Raw genomic sequence first — 27097 nt, forward strand, 5'->3', positions numbered from 1 at the left:
TCATCATCTGAACAGGCAACTGGGGTCAGGGGGTGGTGTCAGAGGTAACAGAATTGTTCTCCTTGGGTAAAAGGTCAAGGGGAAATTTTCAGGAGAGTTTTTGCTCATGTGGCTTGAGGAAAGGGTTTTATATTACCAGCAGAGTCAGCAACCAAAGGTCACAGGTTTAAGATTACTGGCAAAAATAAAGTGCAAAGGCATGGAGAGTGTTTTAAAAGTTTGATAATGGGTTAAAATGTGCTCTTTGTGCACAAGCTCAAAGTGAAATATAGTAGCATCATTGTGATGAGCTTGGTTTGAAACTCAGTCCCATTGTTGTCAGTGATTCCAGGAATAAAGTAACACCAGTTTCAGCTGACAATTTTTAGTCTGGCTCTGTCTGTCTGTCTGTATCCCCACTTCTCTCTCTCTCTCTCTCTCTCCGCCCCCCACCCCACCTCTCTCACTCACACAGAAATAACCTGCATTACATTTCACCCTCTTGTAGCTTTGAACGTCACACCATTATTTAAACCTAATATTTCCACAGTGAATCACAACCTCTAATCTCTTGTTTTGTTTTGGGAGCAAAGGCTTTCCTTACGTGTGATATTTTGGGTTCCGATCTCTCTGACTAATCCTCATCTTGAAAGGATAACAGGTTGTAACTAGGAGAAACACTAACAAGCGTCAAAGTCACAAACCCGGTAGTTTCACAACATACACACATCAAAGTTGCTGGTGAACGCAGCAGGCCAAGCAGCATCTGTAGGAAGAGGTACAGTCGATGTTTCAGGCCGAGCCCTTCGTCAGGACTAACTGAAGGAAGAGTGAGTAAGAGATTTGAAAGTTGGAGGGGGAGGGGGAGATCCAAAATGATAGGAGAAGACAGGAGGGGGAGGGATGGAGCCAAGAGCTGGACAGGTGATTGGCAAAGGGGATATGAGAGGATCATGGGACAGGAGGTCTGGGAAGAAAGACGGCGGGGGGGAACCCAGAGGATGTGTGTTGCGTGAATTTCCAGCATCTGCAGAATTCCTGTTGTTTGAGTTTCACAATATAACCTGGCTCCTGCAATGATCTCAGCAGAAGCAGAGATCTCAACAGACTACCCTCAGTCTGGCTTGTTTTAATGGGAGACTTCTGAAGTCTGCCTATGTTGAAACAGATAACCTTGAACAGGTTATTACCATGTCAAAACAAAGCAAATAACCATTATTTCCAGAGTTCTTTTCGCTGCTCCATTCTGTCCCATAGCAGATAGCAGTCAATGAAGTAACAATTGAGGTGTGTGCATTTTACAGTGAGACAATACCAAAATATGACCAAAAATGTCACCAAGGACTCTGGCAAATTTCTACAGACGTACGGTGGAGAGCGTTCTGCCCAGTTGCATCATTGTCTGGTAGGGAAGCTCCAATGCACAGGATTGGAAAGAGGCTGCAGGGGTTCGTGGACTCAGCAGCTCCATTACAGGCACCTGCTTCCCCAACAAGGACGTCTTCAAGAAGGCAGTATGCATCATTAAGGACTCTCACCATCCTGTACATATCGTTAATCCTTACTTCCATCAGGAAAGAGGTTCGTTCATTTGTTAAGTGCTGTGGTTTGCCATTGCTTTCCTCTGAGTAGTGTCTTTACCCCAGCCATTATCAATACTTGTGATAGGCACTGGCTGCTCTTATGTCCATCCACCACCTGCTCCCATGGCTTCATGTGACCATGATCAGGGGCTAAACAGTTGCTAAAACTTGCCCAAGGGTGACCAGCAGGCCAGTGGAGAGAAGGAGAGCCTTACACCTCCATTAGCAGAGACATATCTCCACGTCACCACCCTGGGAAAGAGGTAATGTCCAAAAAGACCCACACTCAACAATTTAGGAATGGTTCTTCCCCTCCACCATCAGAACCCATGAACCCATGAACACTAACTCAGTATGCCTCTTCATTACTGTTTATTTATTTTACGTTTGTTTTAACTTTTAAGTTTTTTCTGAGTCTTACATTGGACTGCTGCCACAAAACAACAAATTTCACAACATATGTCAGTGATTATAAACCCGATTCTGATGCCATTCACAGTAATCTCCCATTATCACCGACACTGCACAGATTGAGGGATGAACATTGACAAGGAAAACAGGAAGAACTGCTTTACTTCTGCCTGAAATGAAGTACTGTACGAAAGTCTTATGCTCATGTACACCTAAGGTGCCTACGACTTCAGCACAGTCCTGTATTTGTCAATGTGGAGTGGACAGCAAGTTTGTAAATCTGGTGGGAACAAAGGATGTTGGGAATGGTGAGGGTGGAGTGCTGTGGGAGGGTGTGGGACAGGCGGCAGAGAAGGAGTGCCGGGGTAGAGGGGATGGCGAGGGTGGAGTGCTGTGGGAGGGGTGTGGGACAGGCGGCAGAGAAGGAGTGCCAGGGTGGGGGAGTGGCGCATGTGCAGACACACCCAGCCACAAGACACCAGGCAAGGTCATTTGATTCCAAACATTTGATTTTATTGCTCATTACAGAATGTCTCTCTGGTGCTTCCTGCTCCCTCCCCTCTCTCTTCCCCTTTTCCCAACCATGATTCCCCTCTCCCTGCCCCCTTCCCAATCTCAGTCCAGATAGAGACCCATATCAGAATCAGGTTTATCATCACACGTCATGAAATTTGTTTTTTTTTGTGACAGCAGTACAGTGCAATACATAAAATTACCACGGTACTGTGCAAAAGTCTTAGGCTCCCCAGCTATATATTTGTGCCTAAGACTTTTGCGCAGCACCGTACTACTGGATAAATGGAAAGAGAAAACTAAGCTGACATCACAGGTGGGCTGGCCAATTCTGACAGAGACAGAGAAAGTGTAATATACAACACTGAATCCATCATTGAGGACAGCCACAAGAGGTGATGTCCCAGTAAGGTGGCATCCGTCATCAGGGCACCACACCATCCAGGCCATGCCCTCTTCTCGTTACTGTCATCAGGCAGAAAGTACAGGAACTCTAAGACCCACACCTCAAGGTCTAATACAACTTCTTCCCCACCACCATCAGGTTCTTGAACCTGCAGGTTTCCACAACTAAAACAAAGTGAAACGTTTTATGTTTAATGAAACCCATAACACATTTTATTGAACTCCAACACCTACACATCAAAAGTGCGTTAAAAAACCTTTTACATAATTACATCATCACATCAGACCAGCCTCTTAAGGTGAAACCCTAACTCAATGTTGATGGCTGTGAATTATGTACATTTCTCCCAATTACGTTACCCTACATAGGATTCCCCCCCCCCCCCACTGCCCTCACCCCAGAATTCACTAAAACCGGCATTGTGAGCCTCTCTGGAGCTCGGATGAGCCGCCCAGCTGGGGTCCCGTGCTCCATGGGTCTGCAGCCTTTGTCAATGCTCAAGAAACGACCTGTGGCCACCTGGTGGTACTGTCCACCATGGTAAGGAGGTGAGTGGAACCGCAGGAGCGTGAAAGAGGACCTTCAGGGTCCACATTGACATGGGCAAACCGTCACTCAGGGACCTCAAAAGGTGCCAGTGGTGCCTGAACATGATGGTTAATTTTTGCCCGCTGGCACTCCACACAAGTTGCAGGCTAATCACGCACAGCTTTCCTGAGGCTGTGCCAACAAACTTTAATGCAACCAGTTTCTGTGAGGCCTTCCAGCCCGGATGTGAGAGGCCAGATGTGGAGTCAAAAACAGTCCATCTTCAGTTTGCTGGCACGATAGGGTGAGGGTGACCAGTTGAGACATTACACAGGAGAGAAATCCTTGTCTCCCTGAACTTAATGTCAGCCAACTGAAAGCCCAGGACTGCTGTTCAGTATGCCTGGATCTGGTAACTTGGTCATCGTAATCAACCACTATGGGTACGGTCTCAGTGGCTGGCCATGAGAGACAATCAGCCACAGCATTATTTTTCCTTTGATATCACTTGTGAACTCTGATTTGCAGACCTGGTGGCATTGCCCTTCACTCCAAGGGTCTGATATTTTAGCCATCACAGGCACAAAGGGTTTGTGGTCAAAGTACGCTGTGAAGTGCAATACTCTAAAAGAAAACAAAAATGGCGGACAGCCAGAATGAGACCGAGAAGCTCACTTGCTTCTGGGGGGGTGGAGGGGGGAAGAGAGCTGCCGGCTGAAGAAGGTGAGCGGCTACCACACGCCTCCAACCAGCATGCAAAGCACCCACAGCATAGTCTGAGGCATCAGTGGTAATGGCTATGGGTGTATTGGGGAGTAGGGTTGCATTAGAAAGAGCTCATTTAGTATCATCAAATGCCCTGGTCATGTCCACCGACCAGTCAAGCACTCGATTAGGGGTATTGCAATTAAGGGCACTATACAGGGGGAGCATGTTCGGCAGCTTGTGGAATGAAGCGGTGACAAAAGTTCACCATACCCAAAAACTCCTGTAGCTTTTTAGTAGTGTGGGGCCGTGGAAAACCTATAGTAGTGTCTACTTTTGACAGGAGGGCTTTTGCACCTTCTGCAGAGATGCGAAGGCCAAGAAAGTCAATGGTTGACCACCCTAACTGGCATTAGCAGGGTTAATAATCAACCCGTGCTGGCTTAAGCACTTTAAAAGTGTGCAGAGATGAGGTACCTGTTCAGATTTGGACACACTGACGACAATTATGTCATCCAGGTAAATAAATAGAAAACTACGTCTTTTAGTACAAAGTCCATCAGCCGTTGGAAAATCTGTGCTGCATTTTTCAGCCCAAACGGCATGTGCAGAAACTCAAAAAGGCTGAAAGGGGTTATCATACTGGGGATGTCCTCCAAAGCACACAGGCACCTGATGGTAGCCCCTATCTAGATCGACTTTGGGAAAAATTAACTTTCTGACTAAACATGCCGAAAAGCCTTGGATGTGTGAGACCGGGTAACATTCAGGGGTGGTGGCCTCGTTAAGGCATCAGTAATTGCCACATGGGGGGCAACCACCATTGGACCTGGGGACCAATGTGGAGAGGCAAAGCCCAGGGGCTACTTGACCAGCGTACAATGCCAAGTCTTTCCATGTTGGCAAACTCAGCTTTCGCGGTTGCCAGCTTTTCTGGATCGAGTCTACATGCGCAAGCGTGGGCGGGCGGACCAGTTGTGGGAGTGCAGTGCTCGACCCCATGTTTTGTGACTCTTGTGGAGAACGTGGGTTTGGTGAGGCTTGGGAATTCACCCAGCAGTGGAGTAAACTCACATGTGGTTGTGCATGCACTTGACAGAGTCGTTGTGTGGAATGACAGGGGAACAGGGTAACGACACAAGTCCTTGACATCCACAAGCCGGCAGTTCTTAAGATCAACTACCAGCCCTTGGGCACATAGGGAATCTGCACCAAGCAGAGGTCTAGCCATCTTAGGCAGGATGAAGTCCCGTGTGTAATGACGCCTAATGAAGCAGAGCGTCACCTGTGGTGTCCCGTAAGTCTGGATCCTGCCTCCGTTGGCGGCCTCCAGCGAGATTTTCTTGCTCTTTGCCTTCTCATCAATAGGAGATGCTGGCAGCACACTCGCTTGAGCACCCGTGTCACACAGGAAAGTATGTCTGTAATGAGCAGTAGATGACCCTGGCAATTGAAACCCATGGTGTTCACAGACCTCTGATGTCCCAGTACGCTAGCACTGTCAAAGCTGCAAGGCGATCGGCACTTCCTACCAAAGCAGGCGTGGTAAAAGTACGTGCTAGCATCGTCTGTTTCATAGCCAGGGTGTCCTTATGTTGGGAGCCTTGCTGACCGGGCTTGTTGAGGTAGAGGAAGGAGGAGGAACGATGCACAGCTGCCTAGTTGAGTGTAGACTAACAGCCATTTTAGCAAGTCCATCAGGGGTGCATTAGCAAGAGCTATGTGAAATTGATCAGGCATTTGCTGCATGAAGAGTTCTTTAAGAATATGACATTACAGTGATTTCTCAGGAGAGAGAGCATATGGTCCATTAGCTCCGATGGCCAAACATTGATGAGACCAGGAAAGGAGAACAACTGTTTGGCATGCCCAGACTCCAATGGTCCAAAAGTCTGTAAAAGGTGATCATTATTTATCCTGTTCAGGCAGGTGTTTGAGCAGAATCACCACTCTCACACCCATGGAATTGCCAAGCGACACTACCACATAGTAGAATTTGGTGTTGTCAGTGGAGATTTCTCGCAAAACAAACTGGGCTTCAGCTTGTACAAACCAAGCGACGGCACTTTGCTCCCAAAACTCCAGCAGTTTCAAAGCTACTGCGTTGGCTGAGATGTTCAATAACTCTGGAATTATCCTAGAGCATTGGGGTCACTAATGTAGGTTTCCGCAAATAAAATGAAGTGAGGCGTCCTATGCTTAACGAAACCTGTAACACATGTTATTGAACTCCAAAACCTACACATCAAAAGTGCACTAAAAATCTTTACATAATAATGTCATCACATCAGACCAGCCTCTAAAAATGAAACCCCAACTCAACGTCAGTGATTAACAGCTTGGTTACAAGGATGAGTTGTATATCTCTGTGCTGTGCCCAGGCAGAAGATGAGGTGTGTTTTGTCCAGCTGTTGGGCCTCATTATGACAGGGCAGGAGGTCACAGACAGATACAGTAGATCTGAACGGGAATGGGATAGAGAATCAAGGTGACAGGCCACAAGAAGTTCCTAGATGACTGGTGTCAAAAAGCTAATTTTTGTGGAATTTATACCATGGTATGGGGGCCCACAACAATAAATTTAAACTTGAATTCAAACTGGACTCCAGAAATATGCAACCAACTATTGTGAGAGTCCTTTGTTTCAGATGAAGTACACCAGAAAAAAGCACAGCCTCTAAAGATTTCTGCTTTAGGTAAAGTAAGAAGTTTAGGTTGTCTTTGACTCACTATGAACAGCACTGAAGGAAGAAAATACAACCCTTGTCTTATGAACCTTGATCAAATGATTCCTCACTATGCACCTTATTGAAATGTATAGGAGCAGTTCCTCAAATCTTTCATCGTTAACATGGGAATTAAACTGATGTCTATGACTTTCCATTAGAAGTCCGAATATTGTATCATTTCTTAATGCATGCATTACTAAATGACAATAAAAGAGGACTGTGTGTCCTCATAATCTAATCTAATATAATATCGCCCACCCTGTAAAAAGAACTAAAATAGACAGAATTCAGGCTAAGGCCCACCAAGGCTCTGTGGGAAAAAAAATAAAGTTCAAGGTAAGTGTATTATTAAAGTATGTATATGTCACCATATATTACCTTGAGCTTCATTATCATCAAGTTCAAGTTCAGTTTATTGTCATTCAACCATATACATGTATACCACTAAATGATACAACGTTCCTCTGGAGCAAGTGCAAATACTCACGCACGTAACATATAAAGTAATACAAATAAATAAACAAATAATAAGTTGTTTTTACAATACAAGTCAAAAAGTAAACAATATTATGCTACTGGCACTGCAAAGGTGATGAGACCTGGGTGGTGGCTGGGAGTTCAGTAGTTTTACAGCCTGAGGGGTTGGGGAAGAAGCTGTTTCCCATCCCAACAGTTCTTGTCCTAATGCTACAGTATCCCCTGCCTGATGATAGGGAGGTCATTGACATTTTCGGACAAATTGGAGGGATCATTAGTAATGCTAAGGGCCCTGCATACACAGCGCCCCTGATAAATATGCAGGTGTCCACAGCAGAACAGAGAAATACAATAGAATCAATGAAGAACTACGCACAAAGACTGACAAACAACCAATGTGAAAAGAAGAGAAAACTGTGCAAATAAAAGTATATGTAAGTAAATAAGCAATACCGAGAACATGAGCTGTAGAGCCCATAGGTTGTGGGACAGTTCAGTGTTGAAGCGAATAAAGTTATCCACATTGGTTCAGGAAAAGATATCTTTTGGCACTCCTGTTAAGTACACTTCCATGCTTTAGTCACGGTAACTATTGTTTTTTCTCAGCTACGTGGATAGGAAAAGTTTAGAGAGATGTGGGCCAAAAGTAGGCAAATCGAAACTGCTGTGGTAGACAGCTTGGTTGGCATGGACACAGCGGGCCAAAAGGTCTCTTGTATATCTCTGTGATGTCCCCAGGCAGAAGATGAGGTGTGTTTTGTCCAGCTGTTGGGCCTCATTTTAACGGGGCAGGAGGTCACCGGCAGATACAGTAGATCAGAATGGGAATGCGATGGAGAATCCAAGTGACAGGCCACAGGAAGTTTTCAAGAACAAGGATCAGCTTTATTCGCCATATATATTTACATGTATCAGGAATTTGCAGTGGTGTGTTAGTGCGACACGTAACAAAAACAACTTTCAACAACTGAATAGAGAATTATGCAAAAAAAATAAAGGGAGAGATTAAAGTATAGATATAGAACGTAAATACCAGTAGGTACAGTATTTACAACATAAACAGCATTATCAAAAGTGGTTAAAAGAGTTTACAATACAATGCAGTGACGGGGGTAATAGATAGAAGGGGTGGGAGGAGCTAACTAGAATGGTTGATCAGATTAACTGCTCAGAGAGGTTGGTCATGGCCAGAATCAACACCTGTCGCAGCAAGGACCTGGACCCACCTCAGTTTGCCTATCGCCACAACAGGTCTACAGCAGACGCAATCTCAGTGACTCTCCACACGGCCCTAGATCATTTGAACAATACAAACATCTATGTCAGGATGCTTTTTGTTGACTACAGCTCAACACTTAACACCATCATTCCCACAGTCCTGAATGATAAGATACAGAACCTGGGTCTCTGTACCACCTCCCTCTGCAATCGGATCCTCGACTTCCTAACTGGAAGACCACAAACTGAGCGGATTGCTAATAATATCTCCTCCTCGCTGACGATCAAGAGCACCTCAGGGGCGTGTGCTTAGCCCACTGCTCTACTCTCTCTGTACCCATGACCGTGTGGCTAAATATAGCTCAAATGCCATCTATAAATTTGCTGATGATGCAACTATTGTTGGCAGAATCTCAGATGGAGACGAGGGGGCGTACAGGAGTGAGATATACCAGCTAGTGGAGGGGTGTTGCAGCAATAATCTTGCACTCAGTGTCAGTAAGACCAAAGAGCTGATTGTGGACTTCAGGAAGGGTAAGATGAAGGAATACATACCAATCGATCAGAAGTGGAGAAAGTGAGCAATTTCAAGTTCCTGGGTGTCAAGATCTCTGAGGATCTAACCTGGGCCCAACGTAATTGATGCAGCTATAAAGAAGGCAAGACAGCGGCTATAGTTCATTAGGAGTTTGAGGAGATTTGGTTCGGCACCTAAAACTTGTCACTTGAAAACTTCTACAGCTGTACTACGGAGAGCATTCTGACAGGCTGCATCACTGACTGTTATGGGTGTTGAAAGAAGCTGCAGAAAGTTGTAAAATTATTCAGCTCCATCTTGGGTACTGGCCTCTATAGTATCCAAGACATCTTCAAGGAGCGGTGCCTCAGAAAAGCAACGTCCATTATTAAGGACACCCGTCACCCAGAACATGCCCTCTTCTCATTGCTACCATCAGGAAGGAGGTACAGAAGCCTAAAGGCACACATTCAGCGATATAGGGACAGCTTCTTTCCCTCTGCCATCTGATTCCTGAATAGACTTTGAACCCATGAACACTACCTCACTTTTTTATATTATTTCTGTTTTTGCACTATTATTAATTTAACTATTTAATATACTATTTAACTATTTTATATACTTACTGTAATTGATTGATTTATTTTTTTCGTTTGTATCATGTATTGCATTGTACTGCTGCTGCTAAGTTAACCAATTTCACGACATTCTGCTGGTGATAATGAACCTGATTTTGATTCTGTCAGGGGAAGAAACATTTAAGGTGGCGTGAAGTTTTTGCTTTACTAAGCCTATAGCGTTTTCCAGAAGGGAACTATTGGAAAAGGCAGTTTGCCGGATGGGTAGTGTCCACAATGATTTTACCTGCCCGTCTCTTTGTCCTGGATACATACAAGTTCTGCAGTGATGGTAGTTTGCAGCCAGTGACCTTTCCTGCTGCCCTGACCGTTCTTGTACACTGTGAGAGGCTGCTGCACCAAACCAGACAGTAATGGCTGATGTGAGGACGCTCCCTACGATGGGGATGTAGAATTACACTAGTAGATGTTCTGGAGAAGATAGAATTTTACCAATTGCTGTAAGAAATACATCCTCTACCGAGCCTTTTTGTAAATGAAGGAGATATGGTTCCCCACATGAGGTCCGGCGAAATAATGATGCCCAGGAGCCTGAATTTGATTTGTGACTGGGTGCCAAATTTCCTTGACCTTCAGCTTAAGGTGTCTTGCTAAAAGATCTGCTGTTGCCAACAGCTTGGTTACTGTTGTTAGCAACAGAATTGCTTCAATACAAAGCTTTGCCTCCATAAGATAAGCAAAGCTCTTCCAAAGTCTGCACTGTTACAACACACCCAGGTGGTGTTTGGGACTCCAGCACGTGAAGACAAGCTGATATTGTAGGGTTTGTCAATAAAACGTGAGAGTCATTTTATGTGCTTAACAAAAGCTACAGCCCTTTATGAGCAAACCAAAAGCAGTCAACCTACACTGATGTCATTACATCAGTCACCGTCTCTTAAAGTGAACACAACAACTCAGTGACAGTGTTTGTTTCTATTATGAGCAATATGTGTGATCAGTCTCCCCTTACATTAACCTACACAGGTCCAGTTCCTGCCTTATCCCCATAACCTTTGATTCTGCTATCTTTAAGAGCTCTATCCATCTCTTTCACTGCCTTCTGGGGCAGAGCATTCCACATATCCACCACGCTCTGTGTGAAAAAGTTTTTCCTCAACTCCGTTCTAAATGGCCTACCCCTTATTCTTAAACTGTGGCCTCTGGTTCTGGACTCACCCATCAGCGGGAACATGCTTCCTGCCTCCAGCGTGTCCAATCCCTTAATAAACTTATATGTTTCAATCAGATCCCCTCTCATCCTTCTAAATTCCAGCTCGGGTCCTATGTGTCTTGGTTGGAGTAACAGCAGGTGCCCTGGCTCGTCCAGTTGTATTTCATTAGGAGCACATGGTCATGGTGTGATGCAGCGGGTATGCTATGGAATCATCCAGGTCTTGGTGGGTCAGTTTAAGGTGATCTACAGAAATTCATTCAGGCTTTCCCTTCCTATCTACCACAAAAGTCTTTTCACTCCATTCCAAAATGCAAAATTGGCCATCGTGGGTGGGGGGGGGACACCTTAAGTGGGTGTTGATGTGCATCATGTCGGACAAAAGTGAATGAGATAGAGCGTAGGCCAACTGGAACCCAAGAGGCCATGATGGGAAGTGTAAAAGAATTGAGTTTACTGAGGAAGGCGGAGTGTCCTGAGATGCTACCAGGCCGCTGTGGCGTCAGGAATAAAATCACCTGGCACCCGTGATGGCTGCCCATATACAACCTCAGCTGTGGAGGATTGCAGGTCCTCTTTTGGAGCTGTTCTGAGCCCCAGCAGAACCCACTAGACTCATGGCGGCCCAGAAGTCTGTCATGAACTGGGGACTGTGGTCGGAAGGAACACCACAAAGAAAAGAAAATCTGCAGATGCTGCAAATCTGAGCAACAGGCACAAAATGCTGGAGGAAATCAGCAGGCCAGGCTGCATCAATGGAAGAGAGTGCAGTCGATGTTTCAGGCCGAGATGTCGACTGTACTCTTTTCCGTAGATGCTCCCTGGCCTGCTGAGTTCCTCCTGCAGTTTGTGTGTGTTGCTCGGAAGAAATATCAGATGGGGTGCCAAACCGCACGACCCCGGTGTTGATGAGTGCCCAAGCCATGTCCGCAGCCTTTGTCAACGCTAGAGGGACAAGCCCTGGCCACCTGGTGGTACAGTCCACCATGGTAAGATGTGTGAGTCTGCAGGAGGGGGATAGAGGACTAACCAGGACCACCTTGATGTACCCAAACCGTCACTCAGGGACCTCAAAAGGTGCCGAAGGGGCCCGAACGTGAAGGTTAATTTTTGCCCGTCTACACAGAGCACAGGCTGCGCTCCAGTCTCGCACATCCTTTCTGCCATGCCACACAAACTTTAAAGCCACTGGTTTCTGTGAAGCTTTCCTGCTCAAATGCGAGAGGCCGTGAATGGAACTAAAAACAGTACACTTCCAGTTTGCAGGCACTATGGGACGAGGGTGACTGGTTGAGACGTTACACAAGAGGGAAGTGCCTGTGCCCCGGAACTTGACGTCAGCCAACTACAGACCCTAGAGTGCTGTGCAGTAAGCCTGGACCTCTGGATCATGGTCTTGTCAGCTGCCACGCTGGCACAGTCGCATTCGTAAGAGCTCGTTTGGGTCCAAGCCCCAAAGTATTTCATTATATAGATGCAAATATTCCAAAATCCAAAAAAAACAAAATTCAAAACACTTCCAGCATGTCAGATAAGGAGTGCTCACTCAACGTGTATTAAGTGGCAGTGTTACCATAGTGAGGATGGAGATTATGGTTCACAGTTCGCAGAGTCAGGATTAGGGCAGGTTGCTTTGCTGATGTCACTCGCCTGTCCTGGTCCAAACACATTGACATTATGGCCAAGATAACTCACCAACACTTCTACTTCCTGAGGAGGCTAAAGAAATTTGGCACGTCCCTATCGCCCATTACCAATTTCTATTGATGCACCATAGAAAGCATCCCATCTGGGCTGGCTGGTGGCACAATGACATCAGCGCCGGACCCGGGAGCGGAGGTTCCCGGGTTCGAAACCAGTCGGATCCGTTCCCGAGTACGCTTTCCATCCGTGCCGGGTTGAGAGTCGAGATCGCACCTCGACCTCGTAAAATAAAAGGGAAAAATACTGCAAAGTGTCTGTGTGAGGAGTGGCTCGCCACACAGTCTCTCTGTCTTGCTCCGCGCCTTGTAAAGGCATGAAAAAGACATCGTCCCGTCAACATTACGCACGCACACACACGCCAGTAAAAAAGAAAGCATCCCATCTGGATGCATCACTGCTTGGTATGACAACTGCTCTGCATACGACCGCAAGAAACTGCAGAGAGCTGTGCACACAGCTCAGCACATCACGGAGAACAGCTTCCCCTCAGGGGACTCTGTGTACATCTCTCGCTGCCTCAGTAAAGCAACCAGCACAATGAAAAGACCTAGCCGACCCAGACATTCTCTCTTCTCCCCCCTTTGATTGGGCAGAAGATACAAAAGCCTGACAACACGCAGGCTCAAGTACAACTTGTATCCCACTGTTATAAAACTATTAAATAGTTCCTAGTACGGTAATTTGGACACTTGACCTCACAACCTACCTTGTTAACAACTTGCACTTTATTGTTTACCTGCTCTGAACTTCCTCTGTGGCTGTTACACTTTATTCTGCATTGTTAATGCTTTACCTGGTTCTACCTCGATGCTCTGTGTAATGATCTGATCTGTATGAAGTGCATGCAAGACAAGATTTTCACTGTATCTCAGAACGTGTGACAATAATTATCCGATTCCAATTGAGATTGTCACCTCACCCACTGAGAGACATGGCAACAAAATAGTCAGACACATAGCCCAACCATTTAAATTGTAATGAAAGTCAAGGCTGAAATAGTGGAAATAAAAGGGATTAGTTTTTCTTTTAGTAATTCCAATCTAGGCCCAGGATGGTTTTGTTAATAATAGAATGACAAATAATCTGAAAACCCCTCTGAGTGATACTGGCTGTGGGCTGAATTTAGTGCAGACTGCAGTAAGAACTCTCTGCTTGTGGGTCTTATCATCAGAGTTGTAAAGGAGGAGAGAGACCCAGTTTAACCAAGCATTGTATAAAGGAGGGAGGAAAAGATGGTGGCGCAATGCAGCACGCGCGGCCGTTCCGAATTGATTATCGTATCTGTGAAGTAGGATGCCGTGCACAATCCTGATTTGATGGAGACAGATGTGAGAAGCACGGAGGAACATCTGGAGAAACTTCTGAAATGCCTGCTTCACTGCCGCTGCTACTGTGCGATCGAGAATCTCCGGAGGGAAGACCCCAAATCCTTGGCCTTGCCTGTTGCCTGTTGCCGGGACCCAGGTCAAAGCGCTCAGCAGAGATGGTGCTCGGTGCATCGGTGTCGGGGAGCTGGTCGGAGGCTCGCAGTTTTCGGACGGACTCGGAGTCGGACTGTGGTTGGATGCTTCCGGGATGCTGCATCGGCAAGTTTGCAGTGCTGGAGGTTCACCGTCTGCATGAGATGATGGGACTTTCGACAGACTTTGAGACTGTACCATGCTCATGGTCTGTTCTTATCAAATTACAGTATTGCTTTGCACTGTTGTAACTATATGTTATAATTATGTGTTTTTTGTTGGTTTTTCAGTCTTGGTTTGTCATGTGTTTCTGTAATATCATTCTGGAAAAACATTGTATCATTTCTTAATGCATGCATTACTAAATGACAATAAAAGAGGACTGTGTGTCCTCATAATCTAATCTAAAAAAAAGTGCCTCCTACAGTATCTCGACTGAAGTGTCAGTTTACTCATCATGCTCACTTCTGGTGTGGGATTTAGATCACCAATCATAATCTCAGAGATTAGAGTGCCTTCACAAAACCCAAACCAGCAGTTAGCACAATCGCTTTACAACGGCGGTATTACTGATCAGGGTTCAATTCCCACTCCTGTCTGTAAGGAGTTTGGACTTTCTTTCTCCCCTTAACCATGTTGGTTTCCTCTGGGTGCTTTGGCTTCCTCCCTCACCCCAAAGTACCGTTAGGGTTAATACATTGTGGGCATGCTGTGTTGGCGCTGGAAGTGTGGCAACACTTGTGGGCTGCCCCAACACAATCGTCGGACTATGTCGGTCATTGACCAAATGATGCACTTCACTGTATGTTTTAACGTACATGTGACAAATAAAGCTAATTTAATTTAAAAATCTACTTTTTGGTATTGGTATTGGTTTAGTCTTGTCACACAGACCTTGTCCTACAGACTGTTCATACAGATCAGATCACTACACAGGGCATTGAGATAGAACAAGGTAAAACAATAACAGAATGAAGTGTAACAGCTACAGAGAAAGTGCTGTGCAGGTAAACAGAAAGATACAAGATCATAATGAGAAAGATTGCGCGATTACGAGTCCATTTTATCGCATAAGAGGTCCATAACAGCAGATCAGAAGCTGTTCTTGAGCCCAGTGGTATGTGCTTTCCAACTTTTGTATCTTCTGCCCCCTCCTTGTCCCAGTGATGTTAAGCTGGTGAAGCACTTTAAAAAGACATAAAACAAGAAATTTCACATCATAGGTCAGTGATAATCAACCTGATTGTGACGTTACATGAAAATGTGACGATTTGCGTATAGCAAAAGCCAGTGAGACTACTCCTCGGAACAATGCTGTTCTAATTTGGCAGGGTGTTTCGGGAGATGGACACACTGAAACGGTGCTTCCAGCTGGCTTGCCCCCGATCCCCAAAACACCCTCAACTTTTCTCCACTGTAAATCCAGCAGTGTTTGATTACCACTGTCCTTTCGCCAACATCTATACCATAACACACCTGTGAATCACCTGCAGACGTTACAATAAACTATTATTGGATCAGACTTTGGTAAACAGCAATGGTGCAATGGTCTGAGTTCTTTGCTTACCAATTACCACTGGGTTACCTCTGCCTGATTGCGCTGGGCATTTAAACTGAATGTACATATTTTTGGGGATGAACATCACCAAGCAACTCTCTTAGTCCGTCAATACAACCTCGATAATAGTACCTGAGGTGCTTAAGAAGAGCTAATCTGCCCCAAGTATTGCTGGCCAACTTTTATCGATGTGCAATAGAGAACATACTGACATATGGAATTGACAGTGTGGTGCTCTTTCTGCAGCAAGACAGGAAACACTCCTACAGGTTATTAGGATGGCCCAGCGCATCACTGGGACTCAACTACTGGACTTGGAGACAATCTACAACTCTCGACGCCACGGTGCACTTGTAATATCATTAAAAACCCACCCCACCCCGGAAACCATCTGTTTGATCTCCTGCCATCTGGTAGGAGATACAGAAACAGCTTAGCCAATACTGAGAAGCAGCTTCTTCCCGAGGGCTGCTATACAGCTGAATAATACTACACCCCGGCTTGCCAAAGGCCTTTGCGTGGTTATGGACCATCAAAGTCAATTGTTGAATGTAAATAGGGATTTAAAAAAAATTAAGCTGTACCACATGCATTCTAAATATCTGTTTGTACGGTCTGGAGTAGCACCACAATCTGGTTGTCTTGGGCAATGACAATAAAGTTCTATTCTATTTTACAGAGATGTAGCGGACGGAAGCAGGCCCTTCAGCTCATTGAGTGCATGCTAACCCATTTTACTCTACTCCTACATTGATCCCACTTTATTTCCTTCATATTCCCATAGTCTCCTCCACTACACCCTAAAAGTCACTGAAGAGACTGCAGAGGCTGGAGTGCAGAGCGACAAGCAATCTGTTGCAGGAATATGACAGTGATAATAAATCTGATTCTGATTCTGAACTCAGCCAGTCGAGCAGCATCTGTGGCAGGAAAAGAACTGTTGGTGTTTCAGGTCAAAACTCTGCAAAAAGAGGTGAGTTACTGTGGCCTCACTACACACTGACACCTGTTAACTCACACCTCCATAAGATCACAAGATCACAAGACAAAGGAGCAGAAGTAGGCCATTCGGCCCATCAAGTCTACTCCGCCACTCCACCATGAGCTAAACTATTCTCCCATCTAGTTCCAATTTCCAGCTTTTCCCCCATATCCCTTGATACCCTGACTAATTAGATACCTATCAATCTCCTCCTTAAACACCCTCAATGATCAGGCCTCCACAGCTGTATGTGGCAACGAATTCCTTAAATCCACGACCCTCTGGCTAAAGAAATTTCTCCTCATCTCTGTTTTAAATGGGTACCCTCTAATTCTAAGACTGTGGCCTCTTGTCCTGGACTCACTCACCAAGGGAAACAGCCTTTCCACATCTACTCTGTCCAACCCTTTCAACATTCGAAATGTTTCTATGAGATCCCCTCTCATTCTTCGATACTCTAATGAATACAGTCCAAGAACCGACAAACGCTCCTCATATGTTAGCCCCTGCATTCCAGGAATCATCCTTGTAAATCTTCTCTGAACTCTCTCCAACATCAGAAAATCCCTTCTAAGACAGGGGGCCCAAAACTGCACACGGTATTCCAAATGAGGTCTCACCTCATCCCCACCCCCCCCCACACCTTCTTATTCTGGTTTCTACCCCTTTCCTTTTCAGTCCTGATGAAGGATTCAGCCAAAAATGTTCATAGTTTATTCCTTTTCATAGATGCTGCTTGATCCGCTGAGAGTGTGTGTGTGTGTGGTGTGTGTGTGTGGGTGTGTGTGTGTGAGTGTGTGTGTGTGTTTGTGAGTGTGTGTGTGTGTTTGTGTGTGTGTGAGTGTGTGTGAGTGTGTGTGTGTGGGTGGGGGAGTGTGTGCCTGTGTGAGTGTGTGTGTGGGAGTGTGTGTGTGGGAGTGTGTGAGTGTGTGAGTGTGTGCCTGTGTGAGTGTGTGTGTGGGAGTGTGTGTCTGTGTGAGTGTGTGTGTGTGAGTGTGTGTGTGTGTGAGTGTGTGTGTGGGAGTGTGTGTGTGTGTGAGTGTGTGTGTGTGGGAGTGTGTGTGTGTGTGTGTGTGAGTGTGTGTGAGTGAGTGTATGTGTGTGTGAGTGTGCCTGTGTGAGTGTGTGTGTGGGAGTGTGTGTGAGTGTGTGTGTGTGTGAGTGAGTGTGTGAGTGTGTGTGTGAGTGTGTGTGTGTGAGTGTGTGTGTGTTTGTGTGAGTGTATGAGCGTGTGTGTGAGTGTGTGAGTGTGTGTGTGTGTTTGTGTGAGTGTGTGTGTGAGTGTGTGTGTGTGTGTGAGTGTGTGAGTGTGTGTTTGTGTGTGTGTGTGAGTGTGTGTGTGTGTTTGTGTGAGTGTGTGAGTGTGTGTGTGAGTGTGTGAGTGTGTGTGTGTGTGTGTGTGTGTGTGTGCTGCTCAAGATTTCCAAAATCTGCAGAACCTCTTGCCTCTCTGGGCATCTTTCAGTAAAATATGGCCTGCACTTGAAAAATATCCTTCACTTTTTCTCCACTTGTTAAATCAGTGGAAAAATAAACTGTAATCAAATGAATCTTACTTGAGTATTCAGCTCCCACTGCAATTAAAATAACCAAAAATAAATTTATATTTGTTTAGTCAACATAAACTAACCAGTCAGACAGCAGTTGTATTTCATTAGGAGTTTGAGGAGATTTGGTATGTCACCAAAGTTTTGTACAAATTTGTACCATGGATATCATTCTAACTGGTTGCATCACCATCTTGTATGGAGGGGCTGCTGCACAGGATCGGAAAAAGCTGCAAAAAGTTGTCAGCTCAGCCAGCTCCATCATGGGCACTGGCCGGCCGCTCCAGCATCGAGGACACCTCAAAAAGGCTGCATCCATTACCCAAGGTACCCTCTTCTCACTGCTACCATCAAGAAGGAGATGCAAGAGCCTGAAGACACACACTGAACATTTTAGAAACAGCTTCATCCCCTCCGACATCAAATTTCTGAATGGACAATTTTATATATATGTATATATGTGTTTTTGTTTCTTATTGTATAGTATTTTTATTATTATTCTGTATTACACAGTACTGCTGCCACAAAACAAATTTCCTGACATATGCCAGTAATATTAAACCTGATTCTGATTCTGATTCAGTCTCCAGTTGTGCTGCCACGTTCTCAGACACTTAATTCTTCTTCCGTTGTTGTCACTTTAGCATCCCTTTTTACACTACCTTAGATTACATGACAATTTTTGTACCATTTTGTTTTTTTATGCTCACCACTATTTATTAGAAACATAGAAAACCTACAGCACAATATCGGCCCTTTGGTTTACAAAGCTGTGCCAAACATGTCCTTACCTTAGAAATTACCTGGGGTTACCCATAGCCCTCTATTTTTCTGAGCTCCATGTACCTGTCCAGGAGTCTCTTAAAAGACCCTATTGTATCCACCTCCACCACCATCGCCAGCAGCCCATTCCGTGCACTCACCACTCTCTTCGTAAAACACTTACCCCTGACATCTCCTCTGTACCTACTTCCAAGCACCTTAAAACTGTGCCCTCTCATGCTGGCCATTTCAGCCCTGGGAAAAAGCCTCTGACTATCCATACAATCGATGCCTCTCATCATCTTACACACCTCTATCAGGTCACCTCTCATCCTCCGTTGCTCCAAGGAAAAAAGGCTGAGTTCACTCAACCTATTCTCATAAGGCATACTCCCCAATTCAGGCAACATCCTTGTAAATCTCCTCTGCACCCTTTCTAGTTTCTATATCCTTCATGTAGTGAGGTGACCAGAACTGAGCACAGTACTCCAAGTGGGGTCTGACCAGGGTCCTATACAGCTGCAACATTACCTCTCGGCTCTTAAACTCAATCCCACAATTGATGAAGGCCAATGTACCGTATGCTTTCTTAACCACAGAGTCAACCTGCGCAGCAGCTTTGAGTGTCCTATGGACTCAGACCCCAAAATCCCTCTGATCCTCTACACTGCCAAGAGTCTTACCATTAATACTATATTCTGCCATCATATTTGACCTACCAAAATGAACGACCTCACATTTATCTGGGTTGAACTCCATCTGCCACTTCTCAGCCCAGTTTTGCATCCTGACAATGTCCCGCTGTAATCTCTGACAGCCCTCCACACTATCCACAACACCCCCAACCTTTGTGTCATCAGCAAATTTACTAGCCCATCCCTCCACTTCCTCATCCAGGTCATTTATAAAAATCACAAAGAGAAGGGGTCCCAGAACAGATCCCTGAGGCACACCACTGGTCACCGTCCTCCGTGCAGAATAAGACCTGTCTACAACCACTCTTTGCCTTCTGTGGGCAAGCCAGTTCTGGATCCACAAAGCAATGTCCCCTTGGATCCCATGCCTTCTTACTTTCTCAATAAGCCTTGCATGGGGTACCTTATCAAATGCCTTGCTGAAATCCATATACACTATATCTACTGCTCTACCTTCATCAATGTACCTCATGTACACTGTGAGCTTCAAGCGAGCAACACACCAACAACAAGTTGCCTTTGGTTAAGAGTAGCCAGTGGACTCCAAGTTACTATTCTTATCAGCTGAGGACAGGGAAGGAAGCATCTGGGACACAAGATGTCGCAGCTTTCCTCCAACTCTATCCAGAGCAGTCATAGTGAGATCCAGCATGGAAGCTGGCCCTTCAGCCCATCGAATCCATTCCTACCATCAACCATCCATTGAAATTCATCCCATTTTTTACTTTTCCCTACATTATCTTAGGATGAGGAAAGGTTGAGTGAATTAGGGCTTTACTCTTTGGAGCGGAGGAGGATGAGAGGTGACTTGATAGAGGTGTACAGGCTGATAAAAGGCATAGTTCAAGTGGATGGCCAGAGACTTTTACCCAGGGTGGGAGTGGCTAAATTAAGGGGAGTAATTTTAAGGTGATTGGACAAAAGTATAGAGGATGTCAGAGGCAAGTTCTTTGCATAAAGAATGATGCGTGTGTGGAACGCCCTGCCCAGGTGATGGTAAAGGCAGGTACATTAGGGGCATTTAAGAAACTCTTAGATAGGCACATGGATGATAGAAAAATGGAGGGCTATGTAGGAGGGAAGGGTTAGATTGATCTTAGAGTGGGTTAAAAGATCGGCACAACTTTGTGGGCTGAGGGGCCTGTACTGTGCAGTACAATTCTATGGCCAATTAACCTATCAAACTGTATATCCTTGGGGCTTTTGGAGGAGCTGGAGTGCCCCAAGGAAACCCACGTGGACCCAAGGGGAACAAACAAATTCCATGCAGGCAGCACCCAAAGTCAGGATTGAACTGGGGTTTCCACAACTGTGAGGCAGCAGCTCTAAAAGTGGCCACTGTGACACCCATCTTAGGAAATAACGGTCTCACTTCACACACGTGAACCGATGATGCTATTGTCATGGCTATAACTGTGTCACATGCAAGCTGTAACCGGGAAATACAGAAGTCTTCATTCACACAGCAAAGCTTCAGGAGAAGGAGTCCAAGAGAATCTCACTCTCCTGACATGATGTTTTATACTTCAACACCAAGATAACAATAAATGATTAACTAGTTTCAAATGTATAATCACCTACTTTAACATTTTGAACATAGGTAAATTTATAGAGTTACATATTTACAATGCATGAACAGTCTTGAAGCATTACGAGGAGATGGAACTGAGGAGGGGAATAAGGTAAAACTTATCAAGTGCTGGCCGACCTACTGTTCCAGGCTGCTTAGCTATTTGATATAAGTACCTTAGAAATAGGAGCAGGAGTTGGCCATCTGGCCTATTGAGCCTGCCCAACCATTCAATAAACTCATGGCTGATCTGGCCATGGGCTCAGCTCCACCTACCTGTCTTTTCCCCAGAACCCTTCATTCCCCTGCTCTGCAAAAAATCATTATTTATCCATGGTTTTGTTACTTCTGTGCCATCATGGGAAAATATCCATAAGGAAAAGTTGCTCCAGAACACAGAATGCTAATTGTTCAAACAAAGGCCTTCGCAGGTATGACAATGTGAGAGGAAATTACTTCGACTGCTTGGCAAAGTGACTCATTAGAGAAACCGGGAGATGGCGGAAGGAAGTTCGTTTACATCAGGGAATATGAAACAAGTTACCTCTTTACCCACCTCAATGCTGAACCTATGTGTTGCCTGATTTAGCATTCTTTGTTTACATAATTCATTCTGGGTTTTATGTAAGAAGTACATGAATAGTATACTGTACGTCATTACAGCACTATGCCATTTGTGAGCACCTCACTATAGAAAAAGCAAGTGGACCATCAGCACGGCTCCTGCGTTTTTTCCCTTTTGTTTAGTCTCCAGAGTTACAAAACATAACACTGTGGGCTCACTTTCAAGCATTCTTCAACTCATGTTCTCAATATTAATATTCTTCTGTATTTGCACAGCTTGTCCTCTTTTGCACACATCGGTCGTTTGCCTGTCTTTATCCGTGTATGGTTCGTCATTAATTCTGTTGTTTTTCTTTGCATCTACTGTGAATGCCCACAACAAAATGAATATGGTGACATATACGTACGTTGATAATAAATTTACTTTGAACTTTGAAGACTAATCTTTCCACAACAGTCTGCATTGTAAAGCCCACAACATCATAAAGCTTTTCAATAGTTAGAATAATCACCATCATTTTATATTAAATCCAGTTACATTTGTCTTTTTACTGCCTTCTGAATGCTGACAACAGGGTGACAAACATTAATAGATCTGAGTACCTCCAATAGACCTTCCTCCAAGCCCCAGAGATCTGCCTTTGGACATAACTTTTTATCTTCATAAGACACAAGAACTCACTCGCCAATAACTGTCTCAGTGGTTGCTTCACTCTTAACTTCAAGTACAGTGCCGGTGTGCGGAGAATGCACGTTTTGCCAATGACCATGTGTAGACAAGGGGCACCACCCAGGACATGCCCTCTTCTCAGTACTGCCATCAGGGAGGAGGTACAGGTGCCTAAAGACACACACTCAACATCTTAGGAACAGCTTCTTCCCCTCCGCCATCGGATTTCTGAACGGTCCATGAAGACCACCTCGCACTTTGCATGATTTTGTTTGTAACTTATAGTAACTTTTTAGGTATTGCACTGTACTGCTACCACAAAGCAAATTCCACGACATATGTCAGTGGTAATCAACCCGAGCAACAAAATGCTGGAGGAACTCAGCAGGCCAGGCAGCATCTAGGAAAAAGAGTACAGTCGACGTTTTGGGCTGAAACCCTTCAGCAGGAGACGACCTGAATCGACCTGATTCTGAGTTTGAATCTGGGGAGATTGAAATAGGGTTAGTGTAAACAGATAGTTGATGAATGTTGCAGACTCGATCTGCTGAACAGCCTGTTTCTGTGTTGCATGACTTTGTGAGTAAAAATAGTATTCTTTCTCTAATCCTCCCTGCCGAACCTGTTTGTTCTTGCACATGCCTCTCTTTCCAGCTCGGGTTATACTGCCATGCTGTCAGGTGCCTTCAGGTGATAGGAAAAGCACTCTACTGTAATGCAAATCGTTCACATTCCAGGGTGTTCCACCTCTGACACCTGCTGCAGGAAGGACCTTTGTTTATCCCCCATCTTCCAGCCGTGGAGCCAGGCAGTTAGAGATTCAAAGGCTTGCTGCACACCAGAGCTGATTACAAGCCTCTCTGCACTCCCAAGGTCAAAGTCAGAGCAGCAAGTGCTGCCACCTCCTTGTTTATTCTGAAGCACGTATTCACTAAAATGTGGCATGGACTGTGGTGGGATCCTCCCTTGGTTTTTAAACATCTGAAGCTCCCAAACTGCACTGTGGAAAATCTGTATATCTGACATTTCTCTTTCCCAGCCAGAATACACTCCTGTTAAAATGGGAATTCAAGAAATCTGAACACTTCACGGAGAATATTTGTAATTTAGTGTCCTCTCCACAGACTCCTGACCCATAGATCTTGCAGAAGGTCAAGTTAACCCGAAAGAGGTCAGATTGCTATTTTGATACGTAAAACTGGGGGTGGTGCAGAAGGGAGTGGTTGATAAACCCGATCAGAATATCTGCTTTACAAACTCAGTGATTTATAGCTGGTGACTTTCACAGTCCCTAATCTCTATCCAAACTCAAACCATTGGAACTTGATCTGGCCTCTTGGCCAGCGGCTCTACTTCATTATGAATCTGTGGAGACTTGGCATCCCACCAAAGACTTAAAAATTTCTACAGAGGCACCATGGAGAACATCCTGACTGGTTGTATCACCACCTGGTACAGAGCCTGTAATCCAGAGCATTGCCACAGCCTCCCCGCCATCAAGGACATTCTCCAGAGGGAGTGCCTTAAGAAGGCAGCACCCGTCACTAAGGCCCCTCGCCACCAGGAATTGCCCTCTTCTCATTACTACCATCGTGGACGAAGTACAGGAGCCTGAAGGCCCACAGTCAACGTCTTAGGAACAGTTTACTTCCCCCAGCTATCTGATTTCTAAACACCCCACAAAGCCATGAACACCAGCTCACTTAGTTACACACACAAAACACTGAAGGAACTCAGCAGGCCAGGCAGCATCTATGGAGGGAAAAAAAGGCATAGTCGATATTTCAGGTCAAGTCTCTCCATCAGGACTGGAGAGAAAAAGCTGAGGAGTAGATTTAAATGGTGTGGGGAGGCGAGAGGTGATAGGTGAAACCTGAAGGGGGGGGGTGAAGTACAGAGCTGGGATGTTGATTGATACAGGGCTGGAGAAAGGGGAGTTTGATAGAAGAGGTCAGAAGACCATGAAAGAAAGAAAAAGCGGGAGGAGCACCTGAGAGAGGCGATGGACACGCAAGGAGATAAGGTGAGAGAGGGAAAAGGGAATGGGGAATGGGGGGGGGGGGGGCGGCATTACCAGAAGTTTGAGAAATCAATGTTCATGCCATCATGTTGGAGGCTACCCAGACGGAATATAAGGTAAACACGAGGAATATAAGGTGTTGTTCCTCCAACCTAAGTGTGGCCTCATCATGCCAGTGGAGGAGGCCATGGATTGACATATCTGAATGCGAATGGGAAGTCGAATTAAAATGGGTGGCTACTGGGAAATCCTGCTTTTTCTGGCGGATGGAGCGTGTGTGCTCGGCGAAGCAGGCTCCCATTCTACGTCAGGTCTCACCAGTATACAGGAGGCCACACCGGGAGCATCGGACATGGTATATGATGCAGTATATCGATTTCTTGAACTTCCAGTAATAGCCTTCCCACTTCGCCTCCCCCTTTCCCCTCTCTCACCTTATCTCCTTGCGTGCCCATCACCTCCCTCTGGTGGTCCTCCCCTCTTTTCTTTCTTCCATGGGCTTCTGTCCTCTCCTATCAGACTCCCCCTTCTCCAGCCCTGCATCCCTTTCACCAAACAACTTCCCAGCTCTTTACTTCATCCCTCCCGCTTCAGGTTTCACTGATCACCTTGCGTTTCTCTGTCCCCCCCCCCCCGACCTTTTAAATCTATTCCTCATCTCTGTTTCTCTAGTCCTGCTGAAGGGTCTCGGCCTGAAACGTCAACTGTGCTCTTTTTCCATAGATGCTGCCTGGCCTGCTGAGTTCCTCCAGCAGTTTGTGTGTGTCGCTACTTTTTATATATCTTGTTGTAACTTACGTTATTTTTTAAAGTATTGCATTGTACTGCTGCCGCAGAACAACACATTTCATGACATGGATAGATAGATAGATACTTTATTAATCCCCAAAGGAAAACTTCAAACACTAGAGGATATAATTTTAAGTTTAGAGGGTAGAGAATTAAAGGTGACGTGAGGGGCAAGTTTTTTTTAACACAGAGAGTGGTAGTTGCCTGCAATGGGTTAATGGGTAGTCATGAAAGCAGGCAGTTAGGTGGAGTTTAAGAAAGCTTTTAGATAGACATTTGAATATGAAGGGATTGAAGGGAAATTTAGAGTAAAGTGGCATCAAGATTGCCACAACACCATGGGCCAAATGGCCTGTCCGTTGCTATACTCTTCTACGTTAAAACCACTAGTCAGCTGAACTAATATAGTCATCAGAGTCTGACTCATAATCAGGTTTATTTCACTGACATAGATTGTGAAATTGTTTGTTTTGTGGCAGCAATATAGTGCAAGGCATAAAACATTACTATTAAATTTTATTGTAATTAAGTTTCAATACAAAGTAAGCAGTGTAAAAGAGGTCATGTTCATGGACCGGTCAGAGATCTGATGGCAGAAGGCAAGGAGCTGTTCCTAAAACATTGGGTCTTCAGGCTCCTATCAATGGTAGTAATGAGAAGAGGATATGCCCGGGTGGTGAGGGTCCTTCATGAACAATGACACCTCTTTGAGCCACCACCTCTTGGACAGGAAAGCCCTAACACCTAGTTTTGTGTGTACATCTGATATCCTTGCGTAATGCACGTCAAATTTCACCCTGGCGACTGAGAGGCCTCAGGCTTCAATAAATGCTCAAATTGTCCACAAATTAACTGGGGTATCATTTTATATATCACTCTATAGTCCTGATGAAGGGCAATATGGCCTATCGCGTCTTCTCTGTCATTCCATCATGGTTGATTTATTATCCCTTTCAACCCCATTCTCCTGCCTTGTAAGTGCAGAATCTCTCGTGTTTAGCTCTATAATTTACTGAATTTGAGGCACATTTCTGGTTTTAAGGCCTTAATTCTTCCTCCATGTCCCAAAACAGGAAGTGTTTTGTTTTGTGCTTGCGACTGAGTGACAATTGCTTTGCAGAGATTAATGTACATGTAAAACAAGAAAAGAAACCAAGTGAAGTATTAAAAACACTGCAGCAGGAAGCCAACTCATATCATGTTACTGAGCTTAATCCTTCCAATTCACTCGGTTAATTTAAATCACCTGTAAATTCACATAATTTGCCACTATGCACAATGCTTCTGTGCAATTTCAAACTGTTCCCTTAAATAAAATTACTGGATAATGTAATATCCTGACCACATTAAAATAAGTTTTAGCCTCCTGTTAACAGGAATTTACTGTATCCAGCTACAGTTTAAACCCCAACTCGTGTGTGTGTGTGTGTGTGTGTGTGTGTGTGTGTTTAAATGTGTAAAGAAGTGGTATAGTCAAAAAAAATCATCTCACAGGAGCATAATCATATAGAACAGTACATAGAACGTAAAACAGTACAGGCCCTTCAGCCCACAACGTTGTGCTGAGCTTTTAATCTACTCTAAGATCCAATCTAGCCCTTCCCTCCCCCAAGGCCTTCCATTTTTCTTTCATCCATGTGCCTCCACTGTTTTGTAACTTCAAAACATTAAACTAATTTAAAGGGAAACAAGTGAGACCGGGAATACAGGTTTGACTTTGTCTTTACTTTATGCAAGGATTCCATGGTAGCATGATGATGTAAGCTATTAACATATTTTTACATATAACCTTGTAATTAATTATTTAAATGAGCAAGAATGCTTAATCAAACTAAATATAAAATAAGTTACTCAAACATTATTGAAATATTAAATACACAACATCTACTACCACCCCTGGCAGTGTGTTCTGCAAACTT

General features: G+C 44.9%; 1 long non-coding RNA gene across 1 annotated transcript; it reads left to right on the top strand.

Annotated features, from left to right (window-relative positions):
- The first annotated feature begins 719 nt into the window (after positions 1–719).
- Positions 720–18962, top strand: LOC134351771 (uncharacterized). The gene is made up of 3 exons (XR_010019250.1): positions 720–809; positions 16364–16552; positions 18313–18962. It is a non-coding gene; the product is annotated as an uncharacterized LOC134351771 (long non-coding RNA).
- Positions 18963–27097: the final 8135 nt, after the last annotated feature.

The sequence above is a fragment of the Mobula hypostoma genome, chromosome 9 (assembly GCF_963921235.1).
Source record: "Mobula hypostoma chromosome 9, sMobHyp1.1, whole genome shotgun sequence".
In the NCBI taxonomy this organism is placed as follows: domain Eukaryota; kingdom Metazoa; phylum Chordata; class Chondrichthyes; order Myliobatiformes; family Myliobatidae; genus Mobula; species Mobula hypostoma.